A 24,995-nucleotide genomic window follows, 5' to 3' on the forward strand; every position below is an offset into this window, starting at 1 on the left:
GGGCAAATGAAAGTGTTCTGGGTGAAATGTGTTGAACGTGCCTGCAACTTCTACAATCTCCTTACATCAGAAGTACTCGCACACTTTTCTTTATTCAGTGTCATCCCTCACAATTGAAATAAAATGAAAAAAGAAAAAAAAAACCCATAAAAGAGAGTATAGTCTATGGTTTCAGACTTGGCTGATACCCTGTATACGGCATGCCATCAGCAAATGATCTAAAGCAAGCCGTAGAACAACAGCTTCTACGGCTAGTTGTTTAGGTTTCTTGGCACATCGATAATTTCGGTCGTAGTGGGCGAGTTTTTTTGGTTTATCTTGACCCGCGAACACTGAAAAATTGTGCGCTCACGGGCCGATTTACATGTTGTGGGGGCTCAAAACCTCGGTATTAAATTCTTTTTTTTTTTTTTTTTTTTTGAGTCTGCACAACATGTAATTTGCTCGTACCCGTACTTGTACAGACGGTCACAATGGCGCAATATGGTCTAAGTCGTTGATGCGTCTAAAAATCAACAACAAGCTCTATACAGATGTACATTTTTCACAGTTGAGTTGAATCACAACTTGCTTATGACTGCTGCGATGGAGCTTTATTCACAACACTGCAGTGATCTATAACCGAAATGGCTATATAAAGGGGGTAGAGAAAAATTGCAAATAAATAATACCATATTTTTCTTGCCTGTTTTTTGAAGGATTGTTTATAGTATGGCATCGAGGCAACTATAATGGCCCCGCAATACAAGAGATTAACGTATTAGATAGTATGAATCAGAGCTGTAATACTCAATACGTGCTACGTTGATATTAATATTTGTAAAATAATAAGAGGAATTTACCTCAATATAGTACGTAGAACACTTCCGTATGATACTCTCCAGAAATTAAAACGAAAAAATCGGAAACTTACATTAGAGTAAAAAATAAATAATTAAAAACCAATTTAACCAATTTTTTACTCTAATGTAAGTTTTCGATTTTTTCGTTTTAATTTCTGGAGAGTATCATACGGAAGAGTTCTACGTACTATATCGAGGTAAACTCCTCTTATTATTTTACAAAGAGATTAATGTATATTAAAGGTGTTTGTCTTAATTGGTTAAGATTTTCTTTTTCTTTTTTCTTGTTATGAAAAATGCATGCAGAGCTTTAAGTAAGTACTGCATTGTATTATTTATATACTGTAGCCGAGTGGTCAACGAGGCACAGCGGTAGTACATTCCTTTGAATTGACCGTGATTCGAGCCCAAGTGCGTGTTAAATATTGGTGGTGATATTATTCTTGTCAAAATGATAAAATTTTCTTTTCTAGTTTACATGGTCGTGCCAGAATATAAATAGGACATTTTATATGTACAGTTGGTGTTGTTGGGTTTTGAGAACATCAGCAACTTAGGCCATATTGCGCCGAATATATTGTATCTGTAAATTGCGTGTGTTCTGTAGTCGATTTACTAGTTTGCTGGACGAAAACCCAAATTTTCTGGGAGAAAACTTCTTCTACCTGCGCCGGAGACCAACTAACCCAGCCACATAGTGAAAAGGCCTATAACCATTCCTCCCATCATCGACTGGATTCGAAGTCTGGTCGTATCCACCCGGTGTGGGAAGGACGGCGATTCTACCAATTGTGCTACTCACGAGGGCTGTATGTATAGTAGACTCCCAGTTATCCGAGATGGACGGGAAATAATCCGGGTAATGAAATTTTCTGGATAATCCGGAAAATGAAATAAAAATTTAAAAGTGACAAAAAAGCTTATGTCCATGAAACCTATATTCATGTTTATAAAAGTATATTCCTGTGCGAGAAGAATTTACGAAATTGAACACGAACATATAATATTTTCTTCATAATATTGTATTATATAAAGGTAAATAGCGACGCCCACTTTTTCTCCTTTGTTTGACGTTCTGTGTATTGTAAAATTCTAACACGGAAAGTAGAAGTTTTTATATGTTGACAAACTGCAAACACCAAAAGAGTGAACGAAGAAATATTAAAAGATAAAGAACAATATGAAGAATTTATAACTTTAATCTTAAGTAGAATTCAAAAAGAAAATTTGAATCAGTTGAAAAAGAAAATTTGAATTCCAAATTAACTGCAATAAGACGGTTGATTCGCGAGAAAGAATATTTCGAAATGATATTTGACGCAGTTCACAACCTTATGCATGGTTGTCGTCCGAAAGTGATAACCCAGCCACACACACCTTTAAAATTAATGAAATACGAGGATTGGTAAAGATGATAGTTTTCAGCAATTAGTGGGTAAAGATGCCTGATAAATAAATTTGATTTATTTCTACATTGTATACTTAGAACATATGCAACAAGGAATGTATTCTACGTTCCTTGTATTTCGAAATAATTGGTTCGTCTATGCAGGCATAGTCAAAGTGTAGAGATGAACAACAAAAGTAGCAACATGTCTATCCCCTGTCCGTTGGGGTTGCGTTGTCGTAGTATTGGCCCCCAATGCTTTCATTAGTAATAAATGCCATTCAGTAGAGTAAGACCGTCTAGTTGCATGCAGAGTGTTTTCTTGGTAGCCTTGTCGGTCACATGTGCCACTTGGGTGGTGCGTTCCTACATGTCATGATTCGGGTAGGAACCAGTCCCCTAGGCTTTTGCGATTGGTTCCTACACTATCCAATCTCCACAGCCTGGATTACAGTCCAAACATCATAGAAAGCCGACATGTTTGCCCATGCCGGCAAACTGTGTCAATGCCATTCTCCTATCCTCCCGATCCGAGGGACAGGATGTAGGTTGATGAACGTCAACCTACATCCTGTCCGTTTCTGAGCGCATTTATTGTTTTCCCGTCAGTGGACATCTGTGTGTGTGTGTAGAGACCGAACAATAAAAAAAGAAAAAAAAATAGAAATCAATAAAATCTTTCACAAATCGTGATAATGTAAATCTTTCTTCTAAGACCTCAACACGGTCCCTGTCAGGTTCAACAGCTAAATGCTTGATAGTCCATCCCACGTGTAAAAACTCATAGAGAAAATGTTGCCCTTCTTTATTCAGAAAGATTTGGAATGGTTTTAGAGGCGCCCTTAAATCTGTAAAACTGCTGAGTTTCGAGGAACCCTCCTTCAATTTGAAGGAGATTATGTGAAAGAGCAGCTGTTAACTCTATGCTTCTCACATTGATGGGGGAAGCATAGAGAGCATATCCTCTATGTCATCTCTGTAATGGTACTGTAATTCGCATTGGGGAATGTCAATTACAATAATATACCAAAAGACACTGAACTAATACCGAGGCATCTTCTTAGAATGGGATATGCTTGAAAGTTTTTTTTTAATTGAAAACTCAAGGAGTGACAGCTGCAAAACGAATATTCGAAAGGATGGGAATTTAGTTCCCTCTAGAAACTTCATCCTTATTTTCAGTCACTAATGTCTCCTTATTCATTCACAGCTGAGTACCTTCATTGGCCGGCGACCAAATATACGAAATCATTTAAGGTACATTAAGTATCAGAAATATGAACACTCAAAAAATGGCTTATCATGGTGCCCTTGTATGCGCTTAATGTGGTGCAAAGGACCATGAAATTACGGCATGTTCAGCTCAAAATCCACATATATTAACTGCCAAGGAGCACCCTGCATACTCCCGAACATGCTATGGTGGATGTGGGAGAAAGATGCAAGGCAGAACTGAACGTGTGTTAGGAGACTATTCCGACTATATACTACCACAGACGATCATTTACAATCTTTAGAGCAGGTTATGCCCGAATTACAGCTGAAAGAATTTTGGTCCATTTCACATCTATCACCCAGTTGCCCAACGCTAAGACCGTCTGGTACGAAGTTCGGAAAATGAAGAGCAAATATACATTGCAGCTTTCATCGATCGTAGAACATAATGAATGAGCAATTATAGACCCAACTCAATTGCCAACACTGTAGGTGGGAACTTTTGCAATAATATCTGCAAAATCATCTCATTCTTCAGTTTCCAGTCTTATAAAAGAAATATGAACAGAAGTGGTTAGGCCTATCTTCTAACGACTTTGAGGTCTATAACCAGCCATTTACAGAGCATGATCTTAACACTGCATTCTCCTTCATTCCTCAGACGACTTCCATTATGAGATAATTACATGTCTTTCACCAAGCGTACGGATATACTGCTCTTTCTGTACAGTAGAGTCATGAAGAGCAATTTCCGGAGTCTTGGCATTAATCAATCGTCCTTGTATTTTCTAAGCCAGAAAGGATCCGCTACTGATTTATAGGTCTGACCAGCTGCTTGTGCAAGATCCTGGAAAGAAGGTCAACACTCGTCTTATGTGGTATTTGGAAGCTAATGACTTTCTTTCCAGGTCAAATTCTTAAAAAAACAGGTCAACGCTCGACCATTTAATCGGAACAGAATCGTCTATTCATGATGCTTTCCTCAAACGCACCCGGCGTCTGTATTCATTGATATAGAAAACGCTTGGAGATTTGTACCTTTAAAAGACATAGCCGTAGTCTTAGGAGAGACTGCGAGTTTTGAAAACTTGCTGTCAAACTGGCTACTCAAAATTCGTGCGGGATTCGGCTATTTCGCCAAAAGGAGGGAATTTCCCTAAGAATGTTATCTGAACGTCACCCTTTTTTGCTGTCATTAATTCTGTTATTGAGCAACGTCCTCTAACCGTGAACAGTGCCCTCTATGTTGATGACTAAAGCAGTCATGCAACATGAGAGTTATCGGAAGACAATTACAGCACGCCAGGTGTCTCAAATCCTGGACAGTAGTTAATGGACTCATGTTTTCATTCCAGAAGGCCGTTTGCGTACACTTATCGAAAACGGAACCTTCGCACTCTAAACAAGAGATAAAACTTGAACAAAACATGATTCTGGTAACGCCTGAAACAAAACTCCTGAGACTATTAGTATAAAAAGTTGATATTTCTTTAACGTATCAACTGTAGATGAAACTGCACGAGGGTTGTTTTTTCTGTAGTACGATTTTAGGCACATCAGTAACCTAGACCACATTAATCGTAATATTATGTCTGTAAATTGGGTGTGTTCTGTGGGTGATTGGTCTGCTTGCCGGACGCAAAACCGGATTTTCGGGGAGAAAACTATCATGCAACCCTCGTCTGGGACCGACTAACTCAGGCACTGAGTTAGTCGGTGACACACACACACACAAAAAAAAAAAGACACAAATTCCTCGCGTCATTGATGTTAATCGAACCCGCGTCTTCAACAGAACTTCGGTTCGAATATACAAACGCTTAATCAATTCTTTACAGGAATTTTCAGCGATGAGATAATTCTAATCCTGTCCTGTCCTGAGGTTCAGCAGAAATTATAATCTCTGTATGAATCCGATTCTCATAGTAATGACCTGATATATGTTGCGACCAGATTAGCACAACCTCAAACAAGCCTGATAGTCCCCTATAGAGATAATAGGTAGATAATACGTAGTGGTTCATTCCCAGTACCCTCACAGGCAGCATTGTGGGTATTCCTGATAGTAAAAAGACCTGAGCTCGAATCTCGTTAATGACGCGAGGAAATTTTATCGGCTTTTTTCACAACGGTGCTGAGTAAGTCAGTCTCAGGTGAAGGTTCTGTGTTTTTTTTCTCCTGAAAACTTGGTTGTTTTTTTTTTTTTCTCTCTTTTTTTCGTCTAGTAAACAAAAAAACCGGCGGAATAACACACGCAATTATAGCTATACTATACTAACGCGCATAGCCTTAATTGCTTTGGCGCTTAACACACGCACACCTGACACTCAGGTGGCAACAGTCATATAACGGACAGGTCACAAAGAAGTTATAATCAGACTAAGCAAGTAATTAAAAATGGAAGTCGAGTGTTTTCAGGAATCGTAAAGAGGAAGTTGCTTTCTCTGCATAGGATACGGTCATCTCACACATTCTCTTTTTCTGGGGCTGATGACTCTCCTGTTTGTTAAATGTATTTTATATTATAATATTAATTCTTTATCAATTTATCGTTTAAACAATGCATCATATATGCGTATTTTGACATAGTGACCTTTCTCCACTGGTGACCGAAGACCCTTTTTATAATATATATAACTGTAAGTAAATATAGATATCACTGTGTGTGAATAAATGGCTAGACTACTATCAATAGACTATCGAAGAAATATCAAGAGTCTGGTTTTAGAGAATGTTGGGGAAAATTTTGTGGATTGAACCAGGGACATACCTAGATATCTTCTAGTTATGTTATGTTCTATATTGATATTTTTGGTGTAATTTCGCCATAATTGTCACTCGCATGGAGAGGCCTGGGTTGGAATCCTCTCCAAATCTGGAGACTTGGAGGGATCGTTAAAAGCTTCTTAAATCGGGGTTGTAGTTACTAGTCTCAGACGGAAAGAGTTTTTTCGTGTATTATTCGAGTTTTTAAGTCCACAGAACAGCGCGCGAACGGAGTAGACAATATACAATAAACCCTATGAACTAGAGTACCTTAAGAACTGGCGCACTATGGCCTGAGTAGCTAGTGAACTAAACCTTTGTGAGAATAAGAGCTTTGTTATTTTGAATAATTTTGCACTATTTGCAATGAAATTTTCTAAAATGGATCACGAACCTAGGCTTGCAGCGATCTGGCTTGAAGGGTCCATTACATTGGCCAGAAGAGTGCTGACCTTTATGAAGTTATGGCTTTGCCAAAAAAACTGACAAGGGTGCTGGAGTCTAACAAAAGGAAACAGATTTAAAAATCACTTCACCTTAAAATTTACTGGAATAATAATAATATTTAATGCTGAACTGTTATAATAGTGATGGCTTCATATTCTGGCCGCGAGACGTGAAAATTACAACAAACTGGCCTTAAGCATAAGAAAGTGATAAATAAATAAAGGCGATTAAACGTTCCTCGCCCATCTCATATGGAGCAGTGATGCTCTAAGCTGTCGACCGAGATTGGTTTTGTGCCACTCTGAATTCAATCGCGACCTGAATCCGGAACAGCAAAAGCACTACTGCCTAAAGCAGAATTTTCCGAATACCTGCACTATCGAGAAGTGCAAAACTGGAAATCAATAGCACCATCGTTTGGTCGGTGGTGTATGGAAAAGTGGCAAGTGGGAAATAACTAAAGCTGAGAAAAGCTACTTTATTGAAACAGAATCTTTTAAAGGAGCTTATGGTTTGATAAACGCAGCTTGAAAGACAACTATCAGTAAACCCATCTAAGAAATATTTAAGAACATAGCATAAGACTAGAATCACACAACAGTCTTTGCTATCTCTAAATAAGGAATTAAGTACGGCTTCTGTATCAAACCGATCTTTCCTTTCCTCGTGTTTTCTGATAATCAGCAACGTTGCTTGCTACACGTTGTGTTAGTTGTATTGAAAGCATTTCCAGCAAATTCGGCGGTATGGAATAGAAAGACCTAAAATGGAACAAATGAAGCGAAAACAAAACCAAGTGAGCTGTAAAAGTATGTGGTTTCTCTGGTCAGTGTTTATTGTCATTACCAGCTGTCTTCCGTTTGCGTACAATGTTCTAGATGAAATGTTGAAATGAAATGTGTTCGGAATGTTGAGAAGCTGCAAAAAAGTGTGCATAAGTCCTGGCCCGTGGTATCTTGCCACTTCCACGCTTAAATTCGCTGAGCTTGCTTCCCCGTGATATGTATACTTGAAATATTTCCTGCAACTTCATTTATTTCTCGGTGCTAGCGCACTACTCTCTGCAATATGTGTACAATCAATAATTTACGTGAAATGTGGTAATTATTGGTCACATTTAAAAACGCATAAGAAATGCCCATTTTAAATAGAAAACTTATAAATCATTGACTATTTTCAGTATATTTCGTTGTGGGTCTTTTGAACCTGCAGTACTTCAGGTGTACTTCTGAAAACCAAGGAAATAATACACCTTGCGGACATTTGTTACATAACTTAAGCGGCAGATTACTGTTTGCAAACTGTACGGTTCCTTTCAATCAGAAGTAAAGGTTTTATTTTCTTGCGATAACATTTTTCTATGAAAGGTTTGGATTCTTTAAATAAATATCAAATTATAACTATTAAGAGATAACTATCAATTAATCCATTGTTACACTCAATTATTGCCTTTTGCGAACAGCGTCCAGTTCCGAAGTTCCTGCCATCATCCCCTTGGTCAAATGTATTACTTCTCTTGTTGATCAGAATGTCCAAAAAAGAAAGGGAAGAGAGATGACCTTACCTTTGTTAACAGCATCATGTGCCGGAAGCCCCTTCATGATTAAGGTAAGTGTAATTTACTTTAATTTTTAATAGTATCAATAATTTTAAAACAAAGTCACGTGGTACATTTATTTATTTACAAACTTCTCATCCATAGTGCACATAGACCTTAGATATTGGTGAGAATGCAGAGAATTACAGAGAATCAATACAAAGCAGACACTGGTATTAAAATATGTACAAAATTTGAATTAACAAAACAAAATAAAGAGCAATTTCTTAGACAGAGGGTTTAAGTGTAAAATCAGTGTTGTGATTATTCAATATCTGAAAGAAACGTAACAGAGAACTTCCAGGTAAATGTTGAGTACGAGGGACAGGCAGTGAGACATTCCTTTTATAACGAGAATTCAAGCGGGGTATAGTGAAAGGTATTTGTTGAAGAAGAGATGGAGAATTGATAATAGAGTTTATGGTACTGTAGACAAAAAGAGACACATGGAGTTGTCGCCTGGAGTGAAGAGGAATGATTCTGAAGCGATCAAAAAGAGCTAGAACAAATTCCTGGATTAACCAGGTGACTATTTTTTAAGGTTGATGACAAGAATTTTATTTAAATCATCTTTATTATACTAATACTGCAGGAAAGGAGTACTGTAACTTAGATGGGTCAGTATCGTTGAATAAGATCGCTCAAAACCAGCTGAAAATTATGTTGAAAGATTAATTCGTAAATAATTTTAATTATAAAACCATAATGAACACACACAGTTATTAAAATCTCAACTTCTGTCATTAAGAAACATGTAATATTATATAGGTGCATATTATCTAATTGAGGAACCACAAGAATATGATTATTTTATTAAAGAAAACTGTGCCAAAAATTTTCTCACTGTGTTAACATTAATAAGGTAGCATAATTAACTGTAAATTGGTCATTAATTCCTAAAATGTAACTCAGAAGTCGGATTCCTTAAAAATGCTGTTGCCTTCAATAGATATCACCCATATTGATGTGAATTTCTAAAAATAAATAGTAAGCATTTGGACAAATATAGAAATTTCGAAACGGAAAGCAAAACAAAATAAAAAAGACTAAAAGGTGTAATCCATTAATCGCTTTAAAGTACACCTCAATCGATCTTTTTCAACGACATCAGATTTCTAGCTGAGAACGAAACAAATATGTAATAGTTATTTAAGAATACTTAAATTGAATTCGGCGTATACAATTAAATAAAAGAGAAAAATAGTCGTTCGAAAAGGAAGATATTAAAACATCAAGGCATTTATAAGTTGAATACGAACAAATATTAAATAATTCTATTAATATTATTGGCTTTAAAGAGATGGGGGAAAAGCATGCTCAAAACAAAGTTCGAAATGAGTAGTGTGCAAGAAAAAAAGTTTTATAATGAGAAAACGTTTTCGAGAAAAATTAATAATTCTTATTTTTAAAATATTTCAATGAACAAAACTGGTGATCTCTTAGCCATTCTATTTCAGCCGCTATTACACACGGCCTTTTTCAATAGTTTTATCAGTTGATTGATTTTCCCATCATCTATAATTGCTTAATATTACTTTCCCTATAGCAAAACTTACATTGCAGTTAAGAAAACAGATTTATTACTCACTGTTAGCTTAAATTTAGAATACATTAAAAAATAAATAAGCTGATGAAACAGAGATAATACCTCCTATTAGCAACTTTACAGTATCTGTACCAGAGGAGTTAAAAGATTTGTTATTCTGTAAATTTCAGTTCTTTATATATGCATCAGTGGTTCCTTATTTCGCAAACTCATGGGGAAGATCCATTCACTTCTGCATAACGTCGTTGAACTCTTTCACAGCTAAGCATGTAAGCATGCATAGTACGGCAGCCGTTTTACGTAGGCAAGGTTCCATTTCTGCCATAGCATCTCCTACCCATAAATACACGTGGTAGTTAGAAGCTGTTACTTGCTACATCTGCTGTTACTCCTTTTAAACAAATAGCGCTTTCAAACAATCAGTTACGTTTCTTGTGCCCATTTACCTCAATTTCTTGATACACTATACGCTGTAGCTGATTATATATCACTGGTTTGCATAATTTACTCCCTGAAATAATTTCGAAAGATTCTTGTAGGAAATACGTTTAAAAACTCAGATATGTGTTAAACAAATTTCTCATTACCGTCTGTTTTCAAATATCATAGGTTGGTGACCGAAAATCACGACCCGTCGTTAAAGCTTCACTTCCTACATTTCCATTTAGACTTTTTTGCTGAAAACTTCGGATCTGTCTCCGATGAACACGGTAGATATTTTTCAAATGGAAAAAAGAAAAGATACCATGGAAAATGGAGTCAAAATGTGTGGGCAAACTACTGTGGAATCTCGTACGGTGGACACCAATGGACGATTATAAAAGGCAAAACACGACAAAACATGGTTCAATATTTAGTACTGTATGTAACATCTTAAAATATATCAAATATTTTTTACAATGAACTTAGTTTTTGACTTTAATCCTTTCTCCCTTAAAATTGGTAGGTGTTGCAGCAATATGGTTGCCATATTTGAATTCAGCATCATCAAATCTACAAGATTCACCTGAATTTTAATAGAGCGATTCTTCCCCACGACCAGTGAATTAATTATTAAATACGAAATAATGCAGTACAATTACATCATGCGATTTTTGTAAAACAACGTATAAAATATAATATAATAAAAACTGCTTGATCGGATAGCGCTATTTATAAAGGAAGCTAAATTATGTTAACATTATGGCATCCTAACACACATATTTACTTTAGAAGAGAGCCAGATTTTCCAAGCTCATGAAAACTTTGGGCGTAATCATTGTTTTGATAAACCAAAACAAATTTCGAATGAAATTCGCACCGTATTATGTACACTTGTTAAGCAAAATTATTGCCTTTTGTACTATACATTGAAAAGTAGCCAGAAAGAGATTACAACTCTTTAATGAAGGGAGACTTCCGTTTATCAGCAAAAATTAAAAGTTTAGAAAATGTACTGGACAAAGTTGAATTCTCGGTAGAATACTTCAAAGCCTTTCAAATTCGTAGTTTCCTTAATTTGTCAATCATCTAGCACTAGGGAGAACAGGAAGACGATAATATTACCTCTGTTAGGATCTCCGCCCGATTAGTGGACCCCAACCTCATCAAACTGGGCTGAAGAATTTAAGGCACTCACACTAATCGCTTACTATAAATAATAGAGAATTAACTCGACACACTGGCTTTATAGAAGAGGCCTCAAACTGTCCTTCCCTGTCAAGTCACTGACGACGGGTGAAGCGTCATTTTAATTTAAAAAAAGCGTAAGGAAATTGGGAATTAGAAACGACAAAGAAACCAAGAACATTAACATAATTAACTAAAAGTATGCGCTATAGTTTGTAATTTGTGCAATTGGTAGATAAAAATTTAGCTATAATTTGGTTAAAAATACTATTGTTGAAAAACCTTTCACTATTCCAAAAACCACCACGGTTTTTTAATAATATGAAATTTTAAAAAGGCTTTCTGCTTACATTATTTGCTCTTATCGTTTTTTTTTTGTGTTCCATTGGGCTGAAACTTCTAAATATGTGCAAGCATTGGATGTTATTTTTTTGTTTTACTCTTCGTTCGTTTAGATTTTACGATTTCTAAATTTAAATTTTAGCTAATCAACTTCAATGGGAAATTTGAAGTGTGAGGAGACGCGGCACAAATTGCTGTCGTATAGACACCTGCTCTACGCAGCTAAACATGCATATTGAAGAACAAATATTACACATAACTGTCTCTTTTTTGTTTTCTTCGTTTCAAAATGTTATTGATGACGTTTTCTGACTAAACAGAGAACCTTGAATAACTTTCCCATTGAATAAAAAACAGCTAATTTGGAAAAATTTAATACTGAGTGTTGAATTTTGATAACGTTAAGTATTTTGCTAATGAAAATGGTACAGAATCCAATTTCAAGATGAAATTTAAAAAATCTTACAGCCCAAATACAACAAAAAGGTCCTAAAAAATAAGCTATCCTGGTCTTTCTAATTGAAACATCCTATACTGACTTCTCCAAGCGAAGAAAGTAGAGTCACTTTTTAGTACAGACAATATACGGTAAAATGACCATATGAACTGAAGACACTATCAATCAGTGGATGCGCAAAAAAATAAATCTCTCAAATCAAAACCTAAAAATAGATAATAAAAAAACACCATACACGATTCTGTTAGCTGATATTTTTAAATGCATAAATATGAAAAATTTTTCCTCAAAGACATCTGGCGCGTAGCGTATCGCTGCTTCCCGAATCCCCCTTCTCTATCGCATTTTGTCACTTCGATAACCGACTCTTTCGATTCTTAAAAATGCTACCTCATCCTAGTGAAGGTAAAGATTAATGAAGTTAAGACAATGCTACAGTATCTTGAATTAATGCCGTCAATTACTTTTTTTATCTGTTATGACTAATTTAAACTAATAAAACTACGTAAGACGGCCATAGAATTTAAACAAGCCTCGATGGAACAACAGATGATTTGACATGGGAAGTGAGATTCTAATAATGGTTGGTAGTGTCGCCCGCATTTGCATGATCATGATCTAGAAAAGCAAATAACTATGAAACACCTAGTGATATGTACGAATAAACATAAAATATCTCGAGACCCGCTGCTGTCTGGCAATGTACTCCTGAACTGAGCCAATTTGGCACTTGTGTTTAATCTTTCTCAAGTCCTCTAAAAACATCGTTTATTTTCTAACGGTTCTTTCTGTAGACCCGCAAACGGACCTTTTGGAAAAGTGGAAATTCAGTTGCCATCGTACTTGTTAACTTTGAAATATGCATGTTATTTGCAAATGTTTCTCTGTTTATTTTGTGTCAGACGTAAATCAATTTAAGCACAAAATTTTGCGAATTTCTTATAGCTGCTCAGATATATGAACTTCTTTTCCTTTCTCTTGAAAAAAAGTCTAAATATGAATAGCAATTAGGATAATGCTATCATGTAATTATTTTCGTTCGAAATTACCTAATTACTAACAGCAAGACAGCCAGCAAAAGGATACGCCCTCAATTCAATTCTGTATTTAGGCTTGTAGTTACAGTTAGTTCTGCGTCTCTCAGAAGATGTAATTTAACCCCATTTCCATTAACTACTTCTACTTACACTTGGGAAATCGCGGAGCTACTGATAATTAGGAAGGATTTTCTTTCTGTTCCGTTCATAAATTAAGAATTTTTCACTCATATAAGTTTACAAACTCGTACGGTTTTTAAATAACCTCAACGGTAAAACATGTGCCTCTCTTCCATTTCTCTTTGATTACCGAGAAATCAAAGCTGCATGTAGGAGTTGTGTTATGTCATTAGTTCAGCGGTTTGGATAGAAAATTCCCGAATGCTTTAATTTAAAATTACAACTGAATACCAAAACAAAATCCATTTATCTCTGTTTATGTCGTGCATAATTACAACAGATGAAACATGCAATAGCACATATGACATTCCTCTATAAATAAAGAATCGCGTGGTAGACTACTGGAATTTTATTGCATGGTAAAAATAAACTGAAGAGTATCCACACAGTAAAACTGTACCGGAAAAAAAAAAAATCCATCTTCGAGATAATTTTAATTCCTTCGCTTCACTCTAATACTATATGTAAGTGATTATTACTTCTCTGCACTCTTTTCTTTCTTCAAGAAAGTTAAAAAAAGCTAAGTTTTCTTTGATATCCTCTTTCTTACTTTGAAGAAGTAAGTTTAGGCTATGAAGAAGAATAGTTCTCTGCATAGCAGCCTTTTCCAGGCCTTCAGTTTATGAATATAACCTCTACAGAATTGGGGAATGTTATCATAAATGGACAGTAGTAAATCTTATGGTTCACAAACTTGTAAACCATTAGATTTACTACCGTCTACCACGGAGTTGTTTAAATGAGATTTCTTGAGAAAAAAGTTGATGTACCTCCAGAGATTTTTTCCTAACTAGATTTCCGCTTCTCTCTCTCTCTCTCTCTCTCTCTCTCTCTCTCTCTCTCTCTCTCTCTCTCTCTCTCTCTCTCTCTCTCTCTCTCTCTCTCTCTCTCTCTCTCTCACACACACACACACACACACACACACACACACACACACACACACACACTGTACTATGAACCATTTAGTCACGTCCACCTGAAGACCTCGTATTCCTCCAAAAATATTTTTATAATAAATCACCCTTAAAGAAACACTATATACCGTATGTTAATTGATTACCGCTAATGCTAGATTCAAAAGCATGATTTGTTTTTTTAAGTATTTTTTGAAATCTGCACCTTGATTTAATAACTTCATAAAACCCACAATTTTGTGTATGCAAATTGGAGACTTAAGGTGGGGGGAGACAAAGACGATGATTTATACGAGTCATTAATTCCTATTAACCTTTATTCTAATGTGATGCTTACATAATTTTTACTTATGTAATTACACCTATCATTTGTAAATTATGCCTTTCTCCATTATAAAGGAGTTTCAAAATTGATCTTAACCCCCTCGCCTTATATATATATATATATGTGTGTGTGTGTGTGCTGTGACAGTCAGGTATTTTCAAGAATTCTGGAAGATACGCTCTCAACAAAATTTCTGAATGTAGACTCCGCAATTTTGCAACATTCGTCCTTGAAAGTTACAAAATTCCATGTATGAACTAGGCAAAAGCTGGACGCCTCAATGCAGCTTTCATTTGCAATTTCTAGATGCGCTGTATTAGATCAATCTCGGGATCTGGGCTAGTTAACGAGGCTTTCCTTCAGTAATGGCTTCTCAAACCATTGGCTCATTCTAAACAAAATTACTATAATGCAGTCAAAGCAGAATCATCTTGAATGATAGTTTCAACATTTTTGATCCCACGCAATCAGTTAATGGACTTGGACAAAAGCACGTAAAAAGGCTTAGGATATAAGCCGAACTCAGACCATTACGCCAACATATGGAACTTTACTGTGAGCGCGCTGCAGTCTTCGTGACCCTTTCCTTTCATCTTTATACAAATGGGCATATACCCTTCTATTTCTCCCGATTCCGTACAGTGTTTCCAATAGTACATGAGTTTCTTTGCTATATGAATGTATCCGCCATTATTTCACTTGGCGCATTATAGCCTTAGATGCTAAAGCGCCATAAAACTCTAAAACAAACAAACAAACAAACAAATCCGCCATTATACTATAACGCCCCCTTTGGGGGAATATACACTTCCTTTTCGTTCCATCCTGTTTGTAACAGATGCTGTTGTTCTGTTATATACTCGCCAATCCAATGCTGCCTGTCTACCATATGATCTGTAAAATGGGCCATTGTTTTTTTAATTAAATTTGCCAGTACATGTTTGGAAGATATATAAATTTTAGGACTTATCGCATTCAACGTTCACTAAAAAAGGAATAAGAATATCGTAAATAAATTCAATCAAGAAGTTACTCTTTGGTAATTCAACAATTCTTTTGATGTCTTTCATTGCTATAGAATTGTGAGGTACTCAACCCTTTTTTGAAAATTCGCTTCTCTTTTTTTGTGTATACTTAAATTCTCTCGCTATTGGTAACATGTTGACTAAAATAGCATATTGTCTGTGACATCTTAACTAGCTTATCAGACAGATATAGAAATTAATTAATGGCGAAGAGGAAATGGGAAAATGAAAGAAAGTTTAACAATTGCTTGTCAGTCAAAAATAGCTGTTGGAGATTGGGAATAGTAACTGAATTGGTTGCAGAGAGATGAGTAAAGAGAAGTCTTAAAGATTTGCATTTCTTAAAGACCTAATATTTGCATTTCAGCACCAATAACTGTATCAAAAAACAAATTAGTTATTTTGTTCTGCTTCAATTTATTATGAAGCCTTCCAAAAGTTTCTCATTATTTCTTGTAGTTGTTTTCATTATTTAAAATTATTCTGATATATTGTTAATAAAATTATCATTTAAAATTTTTTAAGGATAATCAGAATAATTCAACGAGCAGAGTCATTGCATGTGAAATTAATGAATTGCAAGTGTATGGAAATCACTAATATCATTTATACATTCCTTTAGTTTTTTAAATTAGTCTCCAGTATGCTCACAGATTAAACATCTAGCGCGAACACTGATAAATGGGAATCTGAGGATTAAGTTGTCAGGTGACCCTATTAATAAACGCAGACACATAAGCAGATCATAAAATTTAAGGAATTATTAGACTTTTCTTTAAGCAATGAATTATGTATGGGTTCCCCCAAGAGGAGGGTTCACGGATGATTCATCCGTGAACCCTCCTCTGCACTTCACATTTGTCAATGACTTAAAATAATACGAAGCTAGACATTTAATATTTCTTTTCTTCTGGCAGGGATTATGTGAATAAGCATTTTCAGAATTTGTTCAAAAACGTCAATAAATTAAGATTTATAAAGAGTTTCCTAAATGTCAATTTATATTAAACCTGTTATCCTTCCTATCCTTAAATATCTTCATATACTTGGTCTTCCTTCTGTTTGTTTGTTTGTTATTTGGTTTTTAGGAGCATTAGCAACTAAGGCCATATTGCTCCAGGATATGCGGTGGTCATTCCCTGACCTTTCCGCATCCTCCCTATTTGGTGGCCACGGGCTCGAACCCCGGTCTAATCAAGAAGCGTGTGCTACGCACTGCTGCTCCTGTCCACCTGACTACGGAAGCGCCACCTCTTCCTTCTGTGCTTATCAACCTGGAGTTATTTCAAAATATAATTAAATTTTAAAGAGATTGAATTACAACATTACAAATCATATGATGATTATGAAATTAATTCGGATTGTTAGTATTAAAGATAAGGATGCCAATGATGGCTAATTATAGTTGTCTTGTAAATAAAATTGCATAAAATTACAAGTAAAGAGTTAAATTAATTTTCCTTCTCTATCAAATTCATTTATAAAATGTATTCTTCGCTACTATTCCTCCATACGCTAATTATAATTGGTACTTAACTAGTTGAACGTTCGATGAAACTTTATGTAATTAAGTATGAAATCAAAAAAGAAATTAATACTGTATGCGGCAAAATTCAAGACTACTCCTAGCTTTGTTTTGCATTTTATTAGTACCATAATATATTAATTTTATAGTGTATTTTGTCGATTTTCTGGACGGTCGAAATTCTATTTTACAATTAAAAATTAACTGTAGTGCACAACTGAACCACTGACAGCAATTTATTGAAAAATTTCATTTTAAAATATTTGTACAGATCGTAACAAACTGAATAATGAAAATACCCACTAGGCACTATTATATAGGAAGCATATACAGAACATGCACACCATTTCTGTGTGCATCCAGCTTCTTATTCCGTAAATGGAAGCTAGATAACAGCTTCTATCTTTCAGAGAACTAGTACAAATGATTTCTGGTTGGTCATAGCTCACAGTATCTTTCAAAGAAACTCTTAACTCGTGAAGAAGTTTCGTAGTCATTATTCTTAAGCTAAAAGCTGACTCCTCAAAGTATCAGAGGTAGTTTGGTAGAAATTCAGTCGGGGATTTTGGCTGGTTATTGAACAATCGAACATTGTAATATACCAAAGAACATTATAGGAAAAGCCCGACGCCACTAAAACCCGAAATCCAGTGGGAATCTGACATCGTGCACAGGGGAAATATCTAATCTTGTGGGCGTCTCTCCTCTAGACCTACTCTCTCGACAGCCATCTGTTCTTTAAACGCCATTCGGTTGTTTGCCTGCTGCATCCGAGAGACGTAATATTTCATTTCCCAGGCACAAAAAAAAAAGCTATTTTACTTTAATAGTGAGCGAGAGAGACCACAAGAATTGAAATACTTAAACCATCATTCTAAATAAATAAATGGAAAGTGTTCTATAGGCGGCATTAAAGCAACTGGGGCGGAGGGAAAGAGTTGAACGCGCATGTCCCACAAATATTCATTTGTTCTATAAACGAATGAATTTCTAGGAAGTGTTTTTCACGGGCCCATACAGATCATTCAGTAGCATACAAATGACACAGTGGTGTACAATTGATCTCCTGCTTTTCGCAATTGTTTAAACAGGATGTAAGATGCATTATGTCCAACACGTATCCAGAACAGAAATGTTACTGCATAAAAGAATATCAGAGAGGTTATTTCGAATACAAGACTTTGATTCTGAAGGAAAATATTTACTTAATATAATTTGTAAATGATTTATAAACTGTCACTCTTCAAGAATAGGTATGGTCTCAAATGAAAACTCTGCCGTTCTCTTTTCTTGAATAGATTTAATTTATGTTATCCACCAAGGGGTACTACTAGTTTACACTTCTTTGAGGTATTACAAGTTATTGTACCACCTCAACAAAGCCAAGGAAAACTGCGAATCTTCAATGCGCAGAACTTTATATAGCGCGAGAGGAGGAAAATATTCCAGTAGTAGTGGAATATTTTCCTCCTCTCCAGAAGTGCCCATTCCACAGATAAGTTGCTATCTCTCGTATTCCTACATCTTACAAAAAAGAGTTAATGAAAGATTTCAACTGTTATGCTTCATTAACCTAATGAACGCTTTAAAAATATAATATTAGAAAACTTGCAATTATTAGTAGTAAATCTGTTCTAAATTTATAAACAGAAAATGATATCCAATACAAACGATCTTCCAATGTCAAAAAGAATCGGGACAACTGTTGTCATCTATTATTTTATGCAATTAATGAATAAAAATACGCGCATTTAATTACCAAAGCTTGTTACCACATTTGAGATTTCTGGATTCGTAGAAATTAGTAGGAAAATGTGCGATAAAACTGATTCTCTTTTTAGTAAGAATGTGGTTCCGGGTTAGGAGCACCACAAGGGCGCGCGCACATAGTTTCTCCTGACACCACCTTCTGGAATTGTAATGCTAATTAACGCTTTTTAAACTGGCAAGGGTGACTAATTCCAATGTATTCTTATCGCCGGAATACAACACAACTTTTCTTGTGCTTCCTAATTCTCTGGGCCAGTATTTATTCAGGTTTTATCAAGCTGTTTTTATTTCGATAATGCATACATATCTCAATCTGATGTCAGTAACATAACTTAGTTCACCATAAAAATAAAAGTTCATAAAATATTTTCTATTTTGTGGATGAAGTTCCAACATTCCTTAATCCTACCACAGAAGGAGCTGATCTACAAGTAGCATTCCTATTTCTCTGACCAGATTAAGATAACGAATTACATTAATTTACTTGTGAAATGTATTTAACAAATTGTAGTCTACCAGTGTGGAAATGGCGAATGAAAATGGTTTCCACCTGTCCATTTCCATCTACAGTATCTTAACCCTTACCTCTCTGTGTTCTTCTCACTGTGACCGATGTTCTAGTCGTTATATCACAAGAGAAATCAGCACCCAAAGTATAATTTTCTGCTCATTATAACAGCGTACATAATAAAGAGAACACAAAAAGCAAAACTCACCAGAACTTCGTATCATTTCTGATCTTTTAGTCCGGTAAAAATTCCACCAGAAGTCATTTTGTGTCTGCTTTCACCTTGTCCTCCAACCGCGCAGTTATTGCTGGATAGCAGCTGACGGCTTGAGCATGCGCTGTATCCGCCTAACCTCCATGCACGCATGTTTGCATTGCTGTCGCATTCTGTCATTCCCAGGGGACGGTACTGCCGCTTGTAAAATATTCTATTACAGAGAAGTTTCCTATAACCCTCAGCCCCACGGTTCTAGGCTGCTCGAAACACGCTGGCTTTTTTGATTGGGAATTTTAATGAAGTGTCCATAACACACCAAATTGTTGCCGACTCCATTTGGAGGATGTATTCGCGTACTAATACTCGGCGAGATGAACACGCTGTTAATTTGAGTCATATGTGGGTGTTAAGAATGCGGAAGGTAACAAATTGAAAATGCCAACGTTATTGAGCCATCTCTACGGTCCATTATCCAAGTTCCAGTCAATGGAGAGTAACATTATATTCAATAATGTGGCTCCATCTTCTGGGAAACGAAAACCTAAAATAATATAATCTGAAATCGTAAAATTGCTAGACAGGCGAGATAGCAGGATTTCTTGTTTGCAAAAAGGAATTTGTTGGACTTCGATTGATTGGTGAAATTGTGGTTTGAATTAATTCTTCTTAAATTCGTAACAGCGTCATTGCAACTAACTTCACGTTTACCTGAATTAAGTGTAAAAATAAATACATGATCTATCAGCAGAATCTCTCCTGAAATAAAACTAATTTATTTAAATAAAATCGTTCCTTTCTAAACTGAACTCTGAAGGTTGCGAAACTTTTTTTTGACTCAAAAATTGCATTTCTTTATAGACGAACGCCTCCGTGCTCATTTATTAAGCTCAACTTGATGTTTAAATTTGCTTTATGAAGGGAAAATCCATTTTTAATCGCGAATTGTATTGAGGAAAACGTAGATTAAAATTATTTCTTGGATAACGATGTTTGTATAGAACTCGTGTATCATTTTCGTCATTATAAACGATGAAATTACTTTTATTACTAAAGTCATTTAAAATAATGCAACTCTTTCGTGTAAAGTCAACAGAATTTACAGCTTTATGAATAAAGAAATAACCTATATATGGTATATTGCATGTTTTCTACACTTTTATTTATTGCAACTAAAGACAGTCTTTTGTCATAGACTTTTTTATTTCCATCTTATATGTTTTAGACTTTGTTATGCATAATAAATTTCACGAGAGAGAGAGAGAGAGTCATTCTCCCCCATTATACTTTCCCTCTGCATTATCAGCGAGCTACGGTTGATTCCATTCTTCAGTAACTTGGAAATATTTATTGCTATAGAATCAAATACAGTAACCAAACAAAATTAAAACAGTCTGGAGTTAATTTCATACACACTGAAATCAAGACATTATACTTAATCGGTTTGGGAATTATGTTTATTAGTAAATATTTTATTAGTAATATCAGTATAATTTCCAAAGGCACCCCTTTACCAAGTGGTGGAAAGGGGTATAGATTACATCCCACAGTACAATGTTAAATAATTTTCATATTGCTGCAAGCATACATCACTAAATTTATATTTCCCGCTATAATACTAATAATTGTAAAATTTCTAAATATTTTCCGCAGGTTTATGTTAAATTATATATTGCTATTTTTCAAGAAGTCTATATTGAGCAAACTATTGTGCAAGAGTGTTTTAACCCAACACTTCGCTGCTCTCTTGCTATAAGCATTAAATTTATGCTTATTGATATCTACTGTGTGATATACGTAGTTCGTTGTCGGATAAGAAGCGCCGAAGATGCTTTACCTAATATACAACCGATTTTAAAACAGCACCAATCATATAATATTTGGATTGTGTTGCTTAGCTTCTCCTGGTATAATTTTGTTTCATAGAGCTTGATGGAGGCATACGTATCCGAAAGAGTAGCAGATGTGTAGGCTTGGTCATTGCTCAGCCTCACAGGGTCAGTAATATGTTAAATAGCTTCACGGAGTTCAGTGAAAAATATTCTCCCCAAGTATTGTGTATTTTCTGGAGAAGGAGGGGATGATTGTAGGACATTTATCAGGTCAATTATTTTTAATAGTTTACCAGTACTCGTTGTAAATGTTGTTCCGTTGCATTTCGCCGTTCTGCAAGTTTCGCATTAAATAGGCCATAATAATCTGCAACGAATGACTTCCTAAATAAGTTAAAGAATTAAATGGCAAATTCACTGATTTTAATAAATTCCTTACGAATTATTCGGAAGTTCTTTTCTGGAATTAGCGAAGAATACCTTAAATTGTTTAAATCTTTATTTTATTTCTACTACGTTGCGACTCCTTTCCTTAACTCCAGCCTCTAGCATATATTAATTTCATTTTTTGACAAATGTCCTTTGTTTCTGTCTCCAAACATTTCATTGTACTAAGTCATAAGGACGCTATGGATGACATCGATGTGCTCACCAGCAACCTGATCAACTGTGTCCACTCAGTTATATTTGACATTGTTCCTCAATCCCATCTGATCGCACGCTCTACCCACCCGCACTGGTATAACACCGAACTAATACATAAAATTAAATCCAAAGAATTCTATAGAAACAAGTATAAGCAATCAGGTGGCAGTCAATACTACGAAATATTCAGCCAACTCCCCAAAGAAGTGAAAACGCTCATATACTCTTACAATATGTATACAGAGTCAATTCAGGATAGTCTGCTTACTCACAGAGATATCAAACCATTCTGGAATTACACGAAGCACAAGAATATAACCAGTAGAAAGTTACAACTCCATAACGCAGATGGAATTCTCTTATCGGACGAATTCAGTATTGCTCAAGAGTTTGCCAAACATTTTTCCAGAATTCAAAAAAATGATACATTGAGACCTGCCTCATTTCTTGACTTCACACCTGTTAAAGATGATATCGTCATTAACCTCTTTATTACTGATGAAGATTTAAATTCGGCATTACAAAACACGAGAAATGACTATACTAGAGGCCCAGATGACATTCCAGGCTTATTTTGGAAAATGACTGTCACTACCTTAAAACCCCTCATACTGCGGATCTTCAACTTGTCTCTCAGGCTGGGAAAGTATCCTAAGCACTTTAAGCAGGTCAATATAGTTCATATTTTCAAACAGGTGATAAAAATAATGTAACTGATTACAGACCCATAACCTTGCAAAACAGCCTGGCTAAACTCTTCGACACAGCAGTACACAAACATCTCTTCGAATTCTTCGTAAATGATCTTCCTTCGTTCATCTACACCTCCAATGTTCAAATTGCTCTCTATGCAGATGATCTTAAGATCTACTCAGCAGTGAAGGAGATTACCGATTCTCAACAGCTTCAATGTGCTCCACAATTCTCTCTGTGGCTATCTCTGAATGGCTTGTCTGCTAACCCCTCGAAGTGCAAAGTAATCTCTTTCTCATCCGGCAGATCTCCACAAGTAATAAATACGGAGTACAGTATTAACTCTGTGATCATCGAAAGGTGTGACCAAGTTAACGACTTGGGGATTCTCTTCTCCAGCAGTGCTAAATTCGATGCTCATGTCCTTAAAATCACCAGCAAAGCATTCAACACACTGGGATTTATCAAAAGGAACACCTACAAGTTCAAAAACTACAGATATGCTGTTATCCTTTATAAAACTATTGTTCTGCCAATCCTTGAATTCAGTTCACCCATCTGGAATCCTCACACAAAGACTTTAACTAACAAAATTGAAGCTGGCCAAAAAAAATTGTCCGTTACCTTACTTACCGTAATCCTCTATTCTATCACTCAGTGTATTATGAATCGCTGTGTGATTACTTTCATCTGAGGCCTCTGTGCACTAGAAGAGTTGCTGCTGACATCACCCTTCTAGCCAAAGTAATCACTGGAACTTATGAAGCATCTGATATACTGAGTAAAATCAACTTCAATGTTCCTTGTAGACAAGTCAGGAATCTTATACCGTTTCGCCTTGACTCTGCCACCACGGACTTCATGAAGTTCAGTCCACTGAACAAAATCAGCAAATGACTCTCTCATTGACTTCTTTGACAACTCCCAGTCACTGATGAACTCCATCCACAAGTTTGCCTCTTCACTTCAAATGCCAAATGACTAGCTCTCATCTAATTATTGTAGCTTATTATTATTATGGGTTTTATTATTTTTCTATTCTCTAACTGATTAATTATTACTTGTTTTACCGGTAATTTAACTTAATGCAATCCTCTTTTGTACATATGATTTTAATGTTTGAATCTATATCAATGTCTATCTTCCTGTTGGATTTCATATTATTGTTATTATGTTTATTGTTCTGATCTCAGATACTGTTAATGGTTACCTGTTGTGTATCTTGTTATTAATAAAATAAAATAAATAATAAAGCAGGAATAATACGAATAAAAACTGCCAAAGTTACGCAACAGTTCTAATCATAACTATTTCGATCTTCAGTGTATTCCTCGTCACTATTTTTTCCATCACCAAGTCAGTGAGTGTTTTTGTAAACCTTGGAAGTCATTCGCGCGTACCTCTTCATCTGTAGAAAATTGATGTCCTCTGAATGCCTTTTAACTGGTGAGAAAAAGGTGAAAATCAGGCAGGTTAATTCTAATAAGTGTAGAGGGTGAGAACAGTTGAAACCGAATCTCCAGTATCATATCTAGCTTAGAACTAAGGATATGAGGGTAGATGTTGTTGCACTACATTCCTGTGATAAGGAATCTCGTCGTTTGTCAATGGTAATTTGCCTTTAACCTTTGCACGCTTCGACATACTGAACCGATATTCTCCCATAGATTTAAATCTATTTTATTTAATAGATACAATCTGTTTTATTGTATAATGAGTAAGGTCAACAGCGCAGCAGCTCATGCACTCAGTGTTTTCAGCACTTTAAAGAAAATTTGTTAGAAGTTCATTATTTTTTGCAATTGCCATAATTTTCAGTGGCTACTGTTTCATTTGAATCAACGTCGTATATTATTGTACAATGTCAGTATTTTATGGAAACTGAAAATTTTGCTGACATCGCGAAAAAAAAGTAAAATGGCTTGTTTCATAAAATTTTTATGTCCCTTCAAAGATGCATAACTAATTCAAATATAGATAGCATAAAGAAAAAAAAGAAGCTGAAGCTGTATTAAAATTGTTTTTTTTTTTCGTTTGTTATTAATAAAAGATCATTTGGTCTGACTAATAATATTAGTCAGTTTTATAAGAATTGTTATTCAAGAACATATAGACAGATG

At 35.4% G+C, this 24,995-nt stretch overlaps 1 protein-coding gene across 1 annotated transcript in view; it reads right to left on the reverse strand.

Moving 5' to 3' along the window:
* LOC150078429 (uncharacterized) overlaps positions 1-19,879 on the reverse strand; it is a 78,394-nt gene extending 58,515 nt beyond the window's left edge. Inside the window, exon 1 of the mRNA XM_090385540.1 lies at positions 19,700-19,879. The gene's annotated coding sequence lies outside the window, so the exon portion shown is untranslated. The remainder of the gene's footprint in view (positions 1-19,699) is intronic.
* Between the last annotated feature and the right edge of the window lie 5,116 nt (positions 19,880-24,995).

This window comes from Mastigoproctus giganteus, chromosome 11 (assembly GCF_048544385.1).
Source record: "Mastigoproctus giganteus isolate SK-2022 chromosome 11, ASM4854438v1, whole genome shotgun sequence".
NCBI classification, from domain to species: domain Eukaryota; kingdom Metazoa; phylum Arthropoda; class Arachnida; order Uropygi; family Thelyphonidae; genus Mastigoproctus; species Mastigoproctus giganteus.